Source organism: Rhinoraja longicauda, chromosome 33 (genome assembly GCF_053455715.1).
Source record: "Rhinoraja longicauda isolate Sanriku21f chromosome 33, sRhiLon1.1, whole genome shotgun sequence".
Taxonomy (NCBI): Eukaryota; Metazoa; Chordata; class Chondrichthyes; order Rajiformes; family Arhynchobatidae; genus Rhinoraja; species Rhinoraja longicauda.
The window spans coordinates 2,224,559-2,241,717 of NC_135985.1; the positions used below are offsets into that span (position 1 = coordinate 2,224,559).

The window sequence follows — 17,159 nt, forward strand, 5'->3', positions numbered from 1 at the left end:
CAGTGGTCTAAGAATCTAAATCCCTGCCCCTTGCACCAGCTCCTCAGCCACACATTCAGGTCCTGTATCTCCCTGTTCTGCTCTCACCAGCACAAGGAACTGGAAGCAAACCGGAGATGACCACCCTGGAGGTCCTGCTTTTCAGCATTTTTCCGAGATCTCTAAAGACACGCTGCAGAATATCCATCCCCTTCTTTCCGACGTCGTATCCAGCAAAGTTTACTTACACACTGTGCAGAGGGCCTCAATAGATGCTCACAATAACCATGCCTTTCAACTCCAAAATCAGACAATGGTGACGAATTCAGGGCTCAGAATTCCATTCATTCAAAATTAAATTCAACATTGTCTCTCCACTAGATAGACTATCTGAAGAAGTGTCTCGACCCAAAATGTCACTCATTCCTTCTCTCCAGAGATGCTGCCTGTCCTGCTGAGTTACTTTGTGTCTATCTTCTGTTTAAACCAGCATCTGCAGTTCCTTCCTACGCATTGTCTCTCCACTGCCAGGTCTGTTGCAAATTTCTAACAATTTTGCTTTTTTTGCCTTTCAGTGTTTTAACACAGTGGGAGGTTTGATTTTGGCTATAGCCAGGTTTGTAGTTTTAATTGGGAATTTATACGGTATTATTTATTAAAAATCTGCATCTATCTATTTATACGAATTCACCTCCCTCCATGGGAAACATTGAAGCTTTAATATTAACATATTCTAACGGTGGATATATCAACATAACAGTCCCTACTAACTTTTTTTGGTCTTAGACGATGGATATTCTCGTGCACGTTTTGAACAGAGAACAGTGCAGCACAGGAACAGGCCTTTCGGCCCACTATGACTGTACCAAACACAATGTCGTTAAACTGATCTCCCCTGCCTGCACGTGAACCATATTCTTCCATTCCCTGCATATCCATGTGCCTATCTAAAAACACTATAAAATTTATAAAACCCTGTTTCCACCACCACCCCTGGCATTGCGTTCCAGGCACCCATCATTCTAAAAGAAAATAGACAAAAAGCTGGAGTTACTCAGCGGGACAGGCAGCATCTCTGGAGAGAAGGAATGGGTGATGTTTCGGGTGGAGACCCTTCTTCAAAAGAAAACTTGCCCGACATCCCCTTTAAACTTTTCTCCTCTCAGCTTAAACTAAGGGCCTATAAACCTTCCGCCCTGGGTAAAATGGCTCTGACAGTCTATCCTATCCATGCTTCTCTATTTCTATATACTGAAAATATTCTCAGGGAAGAAATCTGGAACACTGTGCATTCGTCATTCTCCTTTTTTGCCTCCTCTTCCTACTAATTTTGCAAAGCATTAACAAAGTATAAATTTCATTCCTGCTCTCTTTTGTATACACAATCCGACAGAAAAGAGGGACTGTTGGCTGCCCAAAATTCCAACTTTCTTAGAACCTGACTTTTACCAATTAAATATTTTAAACAGGTGAGCTTAATATGGTATTGCCCCTGGTCCTAGGAAATAGGAAAACATTTCTTACATGATGGCACTTTGCTAATATCTGTAAACTAATCTTTTACAACATAACTTATTTTCAGACAAAAAAAGACATTAAGCTCTTCAAAGTGCTAGCCATTGAAGATTTTGCCACAACATTGGTTGCCTAGCAATAAAGAGATGTTAATTTGTGTTTACATTACGACTCTGGAATCACTCTACAATCTGCCCAATTCAAACAATGGGGGGGCCATTCAAATTGAAAGATTTTTAAATTGTTACCTTGATAAATCAGCCAAAAATTAAAGATCATATTGGAAAGCAGACTTTGAAAAAAGTGTCCATTAACACATTTGGAATTCCTAAAGCATTTCCCCCTCAAAAATAAGTTTGTAGCTACACAACCCTTGGGATGAGGCAATTGTCAGTTATAAGAAAAAAATGCAAAGTAAACATAGATTATTAATAACCACACACACAAGCTGAGAAAATCTCCAAATTGCATCAGTACTGATTTATACTTTCCAGCTACACTATGAAGATAGCCGGAGATACCTCTCCATTTTATATTTTCTTCACCACTGAATCTATTATTTGACTCTTAAGTTTAAAAATAAAACAACTAATTGCAAATTAAAGTTTATTTTCAAATATAAGCATCATTCTTTGCTTCTTCCTGTTTTATTGAAACAAAGTATCAAAATGGGCTTAAGAAATTCTAAGTATTGTTTTAAAACAATTGCATTTGATAGGAAGTAAATTTGTTTAGAAACCTGGATTCTCAGATGATAAACAGAAAAAGGAATTTCAATGGTCATTAGAATCTCAAAGAATAATACTCTCATTTCTGTCCATATAATTGTTCACTATTACAACTTCTACCATCATGACACACATATTAAGAACAACCCTCAAAAATCATACGGTACTCTGTATTTGCTTACATTTTCACTAGTCAGGGGACTCCCCTACCAGAGTAGAGGAATCAAGGACCAGAGGACATAGGTTTAAGGTGAAGGGAAAAGATTTAATAGGAATCTGAGGGGTATCTTTTTCCACACAAAGGATGGTGGGTGCATGAAACGACCTGCCAGAGGAGGTAGTTGAGGCAGGGACTATCCCAACATTTAAGAAACAGTTAGACAAGTACATGGATAGGACAGGTTTGGAGGGATATGGACCAAATGCAGGCAGGTGGGACTAGTGTAGCTGGGACATGTTGGTCGGTTTTGGCAAGTTAAGCCGAAAGGCCTATTTCTGCACTGTATCACTCTATGACTCATCCAAAGACAAAAGGATATTCTAAGTGAAGGAAACATTTGAATGTCAAAACTGGGCACTAATGGCTGATGAAATGCTATCAATGTGTTACGAAAAGTGGGAATTCCAAACGGGAAAAAAAAGAAAGTGCTTGAAGTAGTAGCAAAGACTAACATATGAGCAATAACCCATTGCTTCAAATATCCAGGCAGCCAATTAATAAATAGATCTGCAATCTCATCCTTCAGCTTACACACCAGTCCTGACATCTCTACCAAGTCCTCTCCAGAGATGCTGCCTGTCCCACTGAGTTACTCCAGCATTTTGTGTCTACCTATAGACAATCATCCATTATTATTTTGATCATTTCAGCAATACTGCATCCTGATTGCAAAGGAGAGTGAAAAACACTCAATTGAAGATGCCTGGCTAGGCTTCACAGCATCCTTAAGTGACAGGCAATGGCACCCTATGCATTTAATCAGAGTCGAGACCAGCTCCAATTTTGAAGCAAATCTTTCAAAAATTCATTTCTACCACTGGAAAAGTCCAAAGCAATACACATGTTGTAAGGAAGTATTAAACACAATAAGAGAATTGATACTTAATCTCAATCTTCAATTCACAGGCACAACCTCAATTTCCCAGTAAGAATCAATTTCTCTTAATATCATACTTGAACTACTGCTTGGTTTATTTATCACTGAAGATACAGTATCCATTCACATGACGCCTTTAACATTGTATAATATACGATGGACACTGGAGTAAGACATGCAATGCAGGAAGCAGAAGATAGATCAGCTGTGATTAACAAGGTACTTAAGGAGGTGGCTCTAGAAATAGTGGAAGCATTGGAGATCATTTTTCAATGTTCTATAGATTCAGGATCAGTTCCTGTGGATTGGAGGATAGCAAATGTTATCCCACTTTTTAAGAAAGGAGGGAGAGAGAAAACAGGTAATTATAGACCAGTTAGTCTGACATCAGTGGTGGGGAAGATGCTGGAGTCAATTATAAAAGATGAAATTGCTGAGCATTTGGATAGCAGTAACAGGATCATTCCGAGTCAGCATGGATTTACGAAGGGGAAATCATGCTTGACAAATCTACTGGAATTTTTTGAGGATGTAACTAGGAAAATTGACAGGGGAGAGTCAGTGGATGTGGTGTACCTCGACTTTCAGAAAGCTTTCGACAAGGTCCCACATAGGAGATTAGTGGGCAAAATTAGAGCACATGGTATTGGGGGTAGGGTACTGACATGGATAGAAAATTGGTTGACAGACAGAAAGCAAAGAGTGGGGATAAATGGGTCCCTTTCGGAATGGCAGGCAGTGACCAGTGGGGTACCGCAAGGTTCGGTGCTGGTACCCCAGCTATTTACGATATACATTAATGACTTAGATGAAGGGATTAAAAGTACCATTAGCAAATTTGCAGATGATACTAAGCTGGGGGGTAGTGTGAATTGTGAGGAGGATGCAATAAGGCTGCAGGGTGACTTGGACAGGTTGTGTGAGTGGGCGGATACATGGCAGATGCAGTTTAATGTAGATAAGTGTGAGGTTATTCACTTTGGAAGTAAGAATAGAAAGGCAGATTATTATCTGAATGGTGTCAAGTTAGGAAGAGGGGATGTTCAACGAGATCTGGGTGTCCTAGTGCATCAGTCACTGAAAGGAAGCATGCAGGTACAGCAGGCAGTGAAGAAAGCCAATGGAATTATGGCCTTCATAACAAGAGGAGTTGAGTATAGGAGCAAAGAGGTCCTTCTACAGTTGTACCGGGCACTGGTGAGACCGCACCTGGAGTACTGTGTGCAGTTTTGGTCTCCAAATTTGAGGAAGGATATTCTTGCTATTGAGGGCATGCAGCGTAGGTTCACTAGGTTAATTCCCGGAATGGCGGGACTGTCGTATGTTGAAAGGCTGGAGCAATTAGGCTTGTATACACTGGAATATAGAAGGATGAGGGGGGATCTTATTGAAACATATAAGATAATTAGGGGATTGGACACATTAGAGGCAGGAAACATGTTCCCAATGTTGGGGGAGTCCAGAACAAGGGGCCACAGTTTAAGAATAAGGGGTAGGCCATTTAGAACGGAGATGAGGAAGAACTTTTTCAGTCAGAGAGTGGTGAAGGTGTGGAATTCTCTGCCTCAGAAGGCAGTGGAGGCCAGCTCGTTGGATGCTTTCAAGAGAGAGCTGGATAGAGCTCTTACGGATAGCGGAGTGAGGGGGTATGGGGAGAAGGCAGGAACGGGATACTGATTGAGAGTGATCAGCCATGATCGCATTGAATGGCGGTGCTGGCTCGAAGGGCTAAATGGCCTACTCCTGCACCTATTGTCTATTGTCTATAACTCCATACAGCCACCACCACCAATGTCTGGGTCATTCAGTCTCTCTGCTCCACCCTATCAAAGGCATTTCCTTTGCCTTTGCCATTCCCTCCCTTTCTCTGCACTTCTCCAAACTTTGAGTTTCCTAACTCAATTCCTAACTTTTCATAGTTCTGATGGAAATGTCAATGACCATTTCCTTCACTATAGATGCTATTTGAACTACAGTGTACTTCCAGTAGTTTCTGCTGGTATACTCACATGATCCCAAACAGGTTTAAAACAGCAAAACCCAAAGCAATAATAAAAATACTCAAGTCAAAAAGCAACTCTATGGAGAGAAAGCCATGTTAACATTTTGGAGAAATTATATCTGTTATCATGAAAGATCACGGACCCAAAACACCAGCAGTTTTCATTTCCAAAGGCCTATTCCGCACTGTATCACTCTATGACTCATCCAAAGACAAAAGGATATTCTAAGTGAAGGAAACATTTGAATGGCAAAAGTGGCCACTAATGGCTGATGAAATGCTATCAATGAGTTACAAAAAGTGGGAATACCAAACGGGAAAAAAAAAGAAAGTGCTTGAAAGATATGCCATGAGAAACTACTCTGAAATACAATAACTTCAAACATCAATCTTTGGTCAAAATGTCAAAATTTTACTTTATTCAAACAAACAAATTCTTATAAAAGGTGAATAAGTACCGGCGACAACCAGTCACCTGGCGACAACCTACGACAGCGCCCAAGACAGGATCCGACAAGTTTTGATCATTGGTGTCAAGCCAGCTGTCGCTGAAAATTTTCGAGCAGAGAGAAATTTTCACGACAACCCGAGAACAGCTACGACTCACTGGAGACTACTCACGACCATGCCCACGACACAGCGGCGACAGCCTAGTCGCCGGCAGTCGCCTTAGAAATCGCCGAAGTGGGACAGGCCCTTAACTCTCTCTTGAAAGCATCCAGAGAATCGACCTCCACTGCCTTCTGAGGCAGAGAATTTCACAGATTCACAACTCTCTGGGTGAAAAGGTTTTTCCTCATCTCCGTTCTAAATGGCCTCCCCCTTATTATTAAACTGTGACCCCTCGTTCTGGACTCCCCCAACATCGGGAACATGTTTCCTGCCTCTAGTGTGTCCAATCTCTTAATAATCTTATATGTTTCAATAAGATCCCATCTCATCCTTCTAAATTCCAGTGTATACAAGCCCAGTCACTCCATTCTTTCAACGTGACAGTCCCGCCATCCTGGGAATTAACCTTGTAAACCTACACTGCACTCCCTTATTAGCAAGAATATCTTTCCTCAAATTTGGAGACCAAAACTGCAGAAAATACTCTAGGTATGGCCTCACCAGGGCCCTGTACAACTACAGAAGGATCTCTTTGCTCCTATACTCAACTCCTCTTGTTATGAAGGCCAACATGCCATTAGCTTTTTTCACTGCCTGTTCTACCTGCATGCTTACTTTCAATGACTGACGTAGAAGGACACCCAGATCTCGTTGTACTTCCCCTTTTCCTAACATAACATCTTTCAGATAATAATCTGCCTTTCTGTTCTTGCCACCGAAGTGGATAACCTCACATTTATCCACATTAAACTGCATCTGCCATGCATCTGCCAACTCACCTAACTTGTCCATAGCATCCTCCTCACAGTTCACACTGCCACTCAGCTTTGTGCCATCTGCAAATTTTCTAATGTAAGTTTGACTCATCCACTTCAGTTTTGTTTAATAAACTAATTTTAGCACTCAGAAACTTCCTATATTTAAACAGCTGAATTCAACATGGAATGGAGATAGACACAAAAAGTTGGAGTAACTCAGCAGGACAGGTAGCACCTCTGGAGAAAAGGAATGGGTGCTGTACTCTACAATTAACATTACAGACCAGTCCACTACCAAATATAGTTTACTCAAGATCTCTCCATTGGTACCATCTGCTATGTATGAAGGCAGGAAAGTCCCCCCCCCCCCAGGTTTTTTTCCAGAACTTTCCCCATCTTAAAATAATCTAGGAAAATAGGGAAAAAAGGATGAATAGAGAGAGAGGGAAAGAAAAGAGAACAGGGACAAAAGAGAAAGAATTTCAGAAAGGGGGTGAATGAAAGAGAAGCTTTTAAAAGAGAATGCAGAAAGCGTGCACAAAAGAAAGTTGAAAGGAGAGATGTTGAAGATAAAACCCCTACCTCAAAAAATATTTATTTCACTCCACTTCGAGAATAACCAGAGACTGCCATAAATGAACACGCCTAACAAAGAAATTAATGTGACAATAAAACATGCAGATACTTCATTAAACGATGAAAACCCACAGACTATGTTTCTTCACCCCCTACCCATGTATAATTCGTTTTCATAAGTTGCTTCCTTTCTCACCCCCTCCCTCCAACCCTGTCTGTCGTGAGGAATAAGCTTTCAAACCCTTCTCTTCTTGGCTGCTCAGCGGAGACGCCATTTACTTACTTACTTACTCACTCACTCTCTCTCTCTCTCTCTCTCTCTCTCTCTCTCTCTGTGGCAGGAGGGAAAGTGGAAGTGAAAGACATATTTAACAGGAGAGAGAGGGGGACTGGGCCCCCCAAGTTAAAGCCCTGTTTGCAGGAGGAGGGGGGGGGAGGGGAGAGGAGGGGAGGCGAGGGGGGGGGGAGGGGAGGAGAGGGGGGGGGGAGGGGAGGAGGGGGGGAGGGAAGGAGGGGGGGAGGGGAGGAGAGGAGGGGGGGAGGGGAGGAGAGGAGGGGGGGAGGGGAGGAGAGGAGGGGGGGAGGGGAGGAGAGGAGGGGGGGAGGGGAGGAGGAGGGGGGGAGGGGAGGAGGAGGGGGTAGAGGAGGAGGGGGGAGGAGGGGAGGAGGGGGGAGGAGGGGGGAGGGGAGGAGGGGAGGAGGGGGGAGGGGAGGAGGGGAGGAGGGGGGAGGGGAGGAGGGGGGAGGGGAGGAGGGGGGAGGGGAGGAGGGGGGGAGGGGAGGAGAGGGGGGAGGGGAGGAGAGGGGGGGAGGGGAGGAGAGGGGGGGAGGGGAGGAGAGGGGGGGAGGGGAGGAGAGGGGGGGAGGGGAGGAGAGGGGGGGAGGGGAGGAGGGGGGAGGGGAGGAGGGGGGGAGGAGGGGGGAGGGGAGGAGGGGGGGAGGGGAGGAGAGGGGGGGAGGGGAGGAGAGGGGGGGAGGGGAGGAGGGGGGAGGGGAGGAGGGGGGAGGGGAGGAGGGGGGAGGGGAGGAGGGGGGAGGGGAGGAGGGGAGGAGGGGGGAGGAGAGGGGGAGGGAGGAGAGGGGAGGGGAGGAGAGGGGGGAGGGGAGGAGAGGGGAGGAGAGGGGGGGAGGGGAGGAGAGGGGGGAGGGGAGGAGAGGGGGGGAGGGGAGGAGAGGGGGGGAGGGGAGGAGAGGGGGAGGAGAGGGGGGAGGGGGAGGAGAGGGGGGGAGGGGGAGGAGAGGGGGGGAGGGGAGGAGAGGGGGGGAGGGGGAGGAGAGGGGGGGAGGGGGGAGGAGAGGGGGGGAGGGAGGAGAGGGGGGGAGGGAGGAGAGGGGGGGAGGGAGGGAGGGAGGGGAGGGAGGGAGGGGAGGGAGAGGGGGGAGGGGAGGGAGAGGGGGGAGGGAGAGGGGGGAGGGGAGGGAGAGGGGGGAGGGGAGGGAGAGGGGGGAGGGGAGGGAGAGGGGGGAGGGGAGGGAGAGGGGGGAGGGGAGGGAGAGGGGGGAGGGGAGGGAGAGGGGGGAGGGGAGGGAGAGGGGGGAGGGGAGAGGGGGGGAGGGGAGGGGAGGAGGGGGGGAGGGGAGGAGGGGAGGAGGGGGGAGGGGAGGAGGGGAGGAGGGGGGGTGAAAGGGGGAGGGGAGGAGAGGGGGGAGGGGAGGAGAGGGGGGGAGGGGAGGAGGGGAGGAGAGGAGGAGAGGGGGGAGGGGAGGAGAGGGGGGGATGGGAGGAGAGGGGGGGAGGGGAGGAGAGGGGGGGTGGGGTGGTGAGGGGGGAGGGGAGGTGTGGAGGGGGAGGAGAGGGGGGTGGGGGTGGTGAGGGGGGGAGGTGAGAGGGGGGGTGGTGTGGGGGGGGGAGGTGTGGGGGGGGGGAGGAGTGGGGGGGGGTGGTGTGGGGGGGGTGGTGGGGGGGGGGGGGTGGGGGGGGGGGAGGGGGGGGTGGGGGGGTGGAGAGGGTGGGTGGGGAGGTGTGGGTGGGAGGGGGGAGAGGGGGAGAGGGGGGGAGGGAGGAGAGGGGGGGAGGGGAGGAGAGGGGGGAGGGGAGGAGAGGGGGGAGGGGAGGAGAGGGGGGAGGAGATCGGCGGGGGAGGAGATCGGCGGGGGGGGGAGGAGATCGGCGGGGTGGGGGGGGGGAGAGGGGAGGGGTGGGGGGAGGAGTGGGGGGGTGGGGGGGAGGAGAGGGGGGGGAAGAGATCGGCGGGTGGAGGAGATCGGCGGGGGGGAGGAGATCGGCGGGGTGGGGGGGGGAGAGGGGGGAGGAGAGGGGGAGGGGATGGGGGAGGAGGAGGGGTGGGGGGTGGGGGAGGGGTGGGGGGTGGGAGAGGGGGGAGGGGATGCGATGGGGAGGAGGGGGGAAGGGATGGGGAGGGGAGAGGAGGGGGAGGAGGGAAGGGAGAGGGAGGGGGGAAGGGTGGGGGAAGGGAGGGAGGGGGGAGGAGATGGGATGTGGGAGCGACGGGTGGAAGGAGGGAGTGAGGGAGGGAGGGAGGGAGGGAGGGGGTGAGGGAGAGGGAGGGAGGGGGTGAGGGAGAGGGAGGGAGGGGGGGGGAGGGGTGAGGGTGAGGGAGGGGGAGGGGGGGAGGGGGTGAGGGAGAGGGAGGGAGGGGTGAGGGAGAGGGAGGGAGGGGGGGGAGGGGGTGAGGGAGAGGGAGGGAGGGGGGGGGAGGGGGTGAGGGAGAGGGAGGGAGGGGGGGGGGAGGGGGTGAGAGAGGGGGGGGGGGGGAGGGGGTGGGGTGAGAGGGGGGGGGGGGGGGGGGTGAGGGTGAGAGGGGGGGGGGGGGTGGGGAGTGGGTGGGAGGAGGGGGTGAGGGAGAGGGAGGGAGGGGGGGGTGAGGGAGAGGGAGGGAGGGGGGGGGGGGAGGGGGTGAGGGAGAGAGGGGGGGGGGGGGGAGGGGGTGAGGGAGAGGAGGGCACTGACCTGATCAATGCTGAAGGAGGCAGTCACACTCACTCCTCACACTGACCGTCGCTGCCGGCCGCGCTGAGTGCGAGTGGGTCAGGGGTCTGCAGGGAGTGAGGGAGTGAGTGAGTGAGGATGCTGCCAGAGCAGGGCGAGTGAGGGGATTGTGAGGTGATCCGAAGCACCCTGCCTTGTCCCGGGACCGGCCCGAACCTGGTCCGCCTCAGGAGCCGCCTTCTCCCCGAGGGCGAGGTCTAGCGGGCGTCGGCGCGGCGTGAGGCGGGGATGGGGAGGCGGCGGGGATGGTGGTGTTCAGGGGTCGGTGAGGCGGCGGCGTCCTCCCCCATGACGGGCGAGCGCCGGGAACGCGAAGGCCGCCGCCGTCTGTCAACGCGGTGACAACCAAACCGGACTGTCAGCTCTGACTGACAGCCGCCGCGGCCAATCACCGCTGCCTGCCCCAGGTCCCGCCCCCGACCACGTTGGCTGACCAATCAGCAGCCGCGCCGCCAATGTCCCGCCTCGCCAGCCGTGCTGACTGACGGCATCTGTGGCCAATCAGAGGCAGCAGCGACAATGTCCCGCCTCCCCGGCCATGCTAACTGACGGCGTCTGCGGCCAATCGGAGTCCGTAGCGCCAATATCCCGCCTCCCCGGCTGTGCTGACTGACGGCACCTGCGACCAATCAGCGGCCGGAGCGCCAATGTCCCGCCCTTAGCCGCGAATGTCCACTCCCACAAAAGGGCGGGATTTCGGTCAGGGTCAAGTTCGGTTGCGCGGGAGAGAGGCTGTCAATGCAGATGTCCCTGGAGGAACTTGCCCTACACCCAAGGTAGACAGACACACAGTGCTGGAGGAACTCAGTGGGTCAGGCAGCATCTCTGGACTAAGAGCGATGGGTGACTTTTCCAGTCGAGATACCTCTTCAGACTCTGCACAACTCCCGTTGGAAAGAGAGGAGGAGAACTTCATCAAAGTAGGCATACATACATACATACATACATACATACATACATACATACATACATACATACATACATACATACATACATACATACCTTGAGGACATTTCACAATGGAGCAGACAACATGTGTAAGAAGGAACTGCAGATGCTGGTTTACACACAAAAATGGCTGGAGCAACTCAGTAGGTCAGGCAGCATCTGGAAAAGGGGACGTACAACGAGATCCGGGTGTCCTAGTGCATCAGTCACTGAAACGAAGCATGCAGGTACAGCAGGCAGTGAAGAAAGCCAATGGAATGTTGGCCTTCATAACAAGAGGAGTTGAGTATAGGAGCAAAGAGGTCCTTCTACAGTTGTACAGGGCCCTAGTGAGACCGCACCTGGAGTACTGTGTGCAGTTTTGGTCTCCAAATTTGAGGAAGGATATTCTTGCTATTGAGGGCGTGCAGCGTAGGTTTACTAAGTTAATTCCCGGAATGGCGGGACTATCATATGTTGAAAGACTGGAGCGGCTAGGCTTGTATACACTGGAATTTAGAAAGATGAGAGGGGATCTTATCGAAACATAGAAACATAGAAAATAGGTGCAGGAGTAGGCCATTCGGCCCTTCGAGCCTGCACCGCCATTCAATATGATCATGGCTGATCATCCAGCTCAGTAGCCTGTACCTGCCTTCTCTCCATACCCCCTGATCCCTTTAGCAAAAAGGGCCACATCTAACTCCCTCTTAAATATAGCCAATGAACTGGCCTCAACTACCTTCTGTGGCAGAGAATTCCACAGACTCACCACTCTCTGCGTGAAGAAATGTTTTCTCATCTCGGTCCTAAAACACTTCCCCCTTATCCTTAAGCTGTGACCCCTGGTTCTGGACTCCCCCAACATCGGGAACAATCTTCCCGCATCTAGCCTCTCCAACCCCTTAAGAATTTTATATGTTTCTATAAGATCCCCCTCAGTCTTCTAAATTCCAGTGAGTACAAGCCCAGTCTATCTAGTCTTTCCTCATATGAAAGTCCCGCCATCCCAGGGATCAATCTGGTGAACCTTCTCTGTACTCCCTCTAAGGCAAGAACGTCTTTCCTCAGGTTAGGAGACCAAAACTGCACACAATACTCCACGCGGTCTCACCAAGGCCCTGTACAACTGCAGCAGAACCTCCCTGCTCCTAAACTCAAATCCTCTTGCTATGAATGCCAACATACCATTCGCTTTCTTCACTACCTGCTGCACCTGCATGCTTGCTTTCAATGACTGGTGCACCATGACACCCAGGTCATGTTGCATCTCCCCTTCTCCCAATCGGTCACCATTCAGGTAATATTCTGCTTTCCTGTTCTTGCCGCCAAAGTGGATAACCTCACATTTATCCACATTATATTGCATCTGCCATGCATTTGCCCACTCGCCTAATCTATCCAAGTCACTCTGCAGCCTCCTAGCATCCTCCTCGCAGCTAACACTGCCACCCAGCTTCGTGTCATCCGCAAACTTAGAGATGTTGCATTCAATTCCCTCGTCCAAATCATTAATATACACTGTAAATAACGGGTCCCAGCACTGAGCCTTGCGGTACCCCACTAGTCACTGCCTGCCATTCCGAAAAGGACCCGTTTATTCCTACTCTTTGCTTCCTGTCCGGCAACCAATTTTCTATCCACCTCAACACTGAACCCTCAATACCGTGTGCTTTAAGTTTGTACACCAATCTCCTATGTGGGACCTTGTCGAAGGCCTCTGAAAGTCCAGATATAACACATCGACTGGTTCTCCCTTATCCACTCTACTAGTTACATCCTCGAAAAATTCTTTAAGATTCGCCAGACATGATTTGCCTTTGGTAAATCCATGCTGACTTTGTCCGATGAAACATAAGATTATTAAGGGGTTGGACACGTTAGAGGCAGGAAACATGTTCCCAATGTTGGGGGAGTCCAGAACCAGGGGCCACAGTTTAAGAATAAGGGGTAGGCCATTTAGAACGGAGATGAGGAAAAACCTTTTCAGTCAGAGTTGTAAATCATGGAATTCTCTGCCTCAGAAGGCAGTGGAGACCAATTCTCTGAACGCATTCAAGAGAGAGCTAGATATAGCTCTTAAGGATAGTGGAATCAGGGGGTATGGGGAGAAGGCAGGAACGGGGTACTGATTGAGAATGATCAGCCATGATCACATTGAATGGTGGTGCTGGCTCGAAGGGCTGAATGGCCTACTCCTGCACCTATTGTCTATTGTCTATTCTCTATCTCTGGAGAGAAGGAATCGGTGACCTTTCTGGTCGAGACCCTTCTTCAGGGAGGAAGGAAACGAGAGATAAGGAAGGGTAAGGTGTGAAAGTGACAGATCAAAGCAGACAATGGTCAAGGAAATGTAGAATGGTTCATTGTTGGCTGAGGGGAAGGTGACAACGAGGCATTCAATCAGCAAAATTAGCCGGGAGGGCATCAAAACTGGTTGGAGAACTAGGGTGAGGGACGGACGCAGAGGGAGGGAAATCAATGGGGTTACTTGAAGTTAGAGAAATCAAAGCTGGAGTAACTCAGTGGGACAGGCAGCATCTCTGGAGAGAAGGAATGGGTGACGTTTCGGGTCAAGATCCTTCTTCAGACTGAAGAAAGGCCAGTATGGGAATGGGAGGGGGAGTTTGCCTAGACCTACGCGATCTCCCGGTTGTCAGTGTAGGAAAATAACTGCAGATGCTGGTACAAATCGAAGGTATCACAAAATGGTGGAGTAACTCAGCAGGTCAGGCAGCATCTCGGGAGAGAAGGAATGGGTTAGGGTTAGGTTGTCAGACACTTTAACTCCACCCTCCCATTCCTACACTGACCTTGCAGAAAAAAAAGCACCCATTCCTTCTCTCTGGACATGCTGCCTGACCCGCTGAGTTACTTCAGCATTTTGTGTCTATCGTCCTTGTGTGAGGGCCCACTCCCATTTAGTGCATTCATCGCAAAACACACTGAAGCTTTCGATCCTGTCGAATCGCACAGCACATTTCCTCCTTCACTCTTTGCATTCCGCTTCCTTGCATATTGCAATTCACTTCTTATTCACCTACTGCTGCACTATTTAGGGTATCCCACTAATTCAGTATCCAAATTTGCTGAGTGAAACTATATCTACCCATTTCCTTCCTGCAATTTCTTTTTTGGAAAATAGCTTTCTTGCGAGCTCTGATTACCGACCAGCCTGCTTGTGAAAATAGTTTTACCCTTTATAGTTGATCAACACATTATTTTTAACAGTTTGAAGTATGGGCTCGACCCGAAACGTCATCTATTCCTTTTCCTGCCCCGCTGAGTTACTCCGGCATTTTGTGTCTATCTTCAGTGTAAGCCAGAATCTGCAGTTCCTTCCAACACTTTTTAAAAAGATAGACACGAGGAACTGCAGGTGCAGGTTTACAACAAAAAAAGACACAAAGTGCTGGAGGCAGCATCTCTGGAGAAAATGGATAGATTACATTTTGGGGCGGGACCAATCTTTAGATTGACTGAAGTCAAAGTGAAAGCTGGAAGAGATGGGGTTTTTTAAAGGTTTGAATTAAAAATCCGAATCACCCACTTTGTAAAGAAAGTCCCAGGTTTAATCGTGTAGAAAGGAACTGCAGATGCTAGTTTATACCAAAGATAGACACAAAGTGCTGGAGGAATGGTGCGGGTCAGGCAGCATCTCTGGAGAGAAGGAATGGGTGACGTTTAGGCTCTTCAGAAGAGGGTCTGATGAAGAGCCTCATCCAAAACGTCACCTATTCTTTCTCTCCAGAGATGCTGCCTGACCCACTGAGTTACTCCAGCATTTGTGTCTACCCTATTTATAATGCCGGGTTACTTAAATCAAGATGTGCCTTTGCCAGAACATATGTATACGTTAATCACTATACTCACTAGTTACTGCGCCACTTAACTTGCATTAAGCCACCTCAGTTTCCTTCCAAATGTATAATTTCACCACCCTCTTCATTGAATGTCATCCGTTTTGGTGCTGCCTCTTTGCCCCTCTACATCTGCATTCCACTTATGTCTGGCTCATTTTCATTTTGGACCCTTCAGTCCTCTTTAGAATTTCAAAGTATGGAACCATGCAGAATGGAAACAGGCCCTTCGGCAGTCTGAGGTGACACTGACCATCAAGCACTTATTTACACGAATCCTACATTGTTCACCAGCTATTCCCTCCACAATGCTATGTCCTGTATTCATGCTAAAAAATTAATATAGAAAACATATCAGTACTCCAAACCCCAACTTCCAGCAGATATCATGCACTCTATTGAGTAATTAATATAAATGTTTATACATATCTAAACATAGACAATCCTTGGGTAACATAGTATAAATAATTATATAGTGGATAAACTATACTGTTCTGGTACATTTATTCATAGCGTAAATATATATATGTGAGATATGTGTTGCCTCATTGCTGCCCTTGAGTGTGTTTCACTTTATGATGGAATTAATTTAAAATTTCTTTCAGATGACATCAACATATGAGGATTGGGTAACACATGAGGCAATACACATGAGGCATTCCTAAACATGGAACATAGAACAGTACAGCACTGGAACTGGAACTGGTCCTGTGACCTACAATGTCTGTGCTGAACAGGATGCCAAGATAGTCTGAACTCACCACAGATGAGTTTAACTCTTCTGTGATCACTGCCACGATCCATAACCGTCCATTTCCTGAATATTCATGTGCCTATCTAAAACCCTCTTAAATACCACTATCATATCTGCCGCCACCTCCACCCCTGCCAGTGCGTTCCAGACATCCACCACTCTCTGTGTAAAAATGTTGCCCCTCACACCTCCTTTCGACTTTCCCCTCTCACCTTAAACCTGTACCCTCTAGTCTATGATATTTAAATCCTGGGAAAAAGGTTCCTGGGAAAAAGGTTCTTATCGTCTACCCTATCTTTGCCTCTCATCATTCAACAAAATATAAGATATTTGCTTGTGTGTGAATTGTAGAACAAGTTTATTTAGTCAAAGACTGGAAACCAAAGTACCCAGAGAAATCCCATAGGGAGAACATACAAACTCCATATAGACAACACCCGTAGTTAGGATCGAACCCGGTTATCTGGCGCTGTAAAGCGGGAACTCTACTGCCTACTTTTTTTTAATTAAGAGAAGCAAAAGTAATGCATATTACTAACACTGATCAAAAACAAACAATGCATCACAATATGTTGAAGTATGCTCAATAATCACATTGCTTGATATATTGTAATAAAATAATTTACTTCAATTAAAATGTTGTAGAGTAGCTGCTAGTCAAGAATCCTCCGTGATCTGTGGTTTTATCCGTGGCCTTCGGTTTAGGTTCTTAGAGCCTTTGACTCTCTCAATCCTCCACCATTTCACTGGCTCCCCCTGCTCTGGCCCCTTCTCCTCTCTTCCTCTTTTTAACTCGTCACAATCACCAGTTTCAGCTTTATCCTTTCTGGATCCCGTTTACATAAACATAGTTAATTTTTTTGCCAAAACTTCCCCAGCAACTCTTTTTTCCATTCTCCAACTACTTCTGGTCTTAACCTTTGTTTATACTCTTCTAAAGTAATAAATTATTTTACTTCCCTATCACTCCCAGCAATTTGCACTTCAGTCTTTCTCCCTCAATTCCCTCTCTATTATTTTCCTCCATTTAAATTAATCTGTTGACTCTTTAGATATTATGAAGGAATTTTTGTTCTTACTTTTCGTTTGTCAATTTCTTTGACCAAACTGATTTAATTTCTTTTACTTTTCACTAACTCTTACTGTGAAGCATGTAAAAATGCCATATATAGCCTATAGACATTTCTCTAAAACGTACTGGTCACGTTGGCAGCTGTTTTTAGTTTAGTTTAATTCACTTTAGTTGAGTTTATTGTCACATGTACCGAGGAGCAGTGAAAAGCTTTTGTTGCATGCTGACCAGTCAGCAGAAAGACAATACATGATTACAATCAAGCCATCCACAGAGTACACATAAATAATTTAGATTTTAGATTTAGAGATATAGCGCAGAAACAGGCC

The 17,159-nt window shown here is 48.3% G+C and overlaps 1 protein-coding gene across 10 annotated transcripts in view; it reads right to left on the reverse strand.

The window, feature by feature from the left end:
- znf710a (zinc finger protein 710a) overlaps window positions 1-16,537 on the reverse strand; it is a 43,920-nt gene extending 27,383 nt beyond the window's left edge. For 9 of the 10 annotated variants that reach the window (XR_013549253.1, XR_013549254.1, XM_078427132.1 and 6 more), the window contains exon 1: window positions 10,179-10,569. The gene's annotated coding sequence lies outside the window, so the exon portion shown is untranslated. Of the gene's footprint in view, window positions 1-10,178; window positions 10,570-16,384 lie in introns of those variants that run through there. The other variant, XM_078427131.1, reaches the window with a different exon arrangement.
- Between the last annotated feature and the right edge of the window lie 622 nt (window positions 16,538-17,159).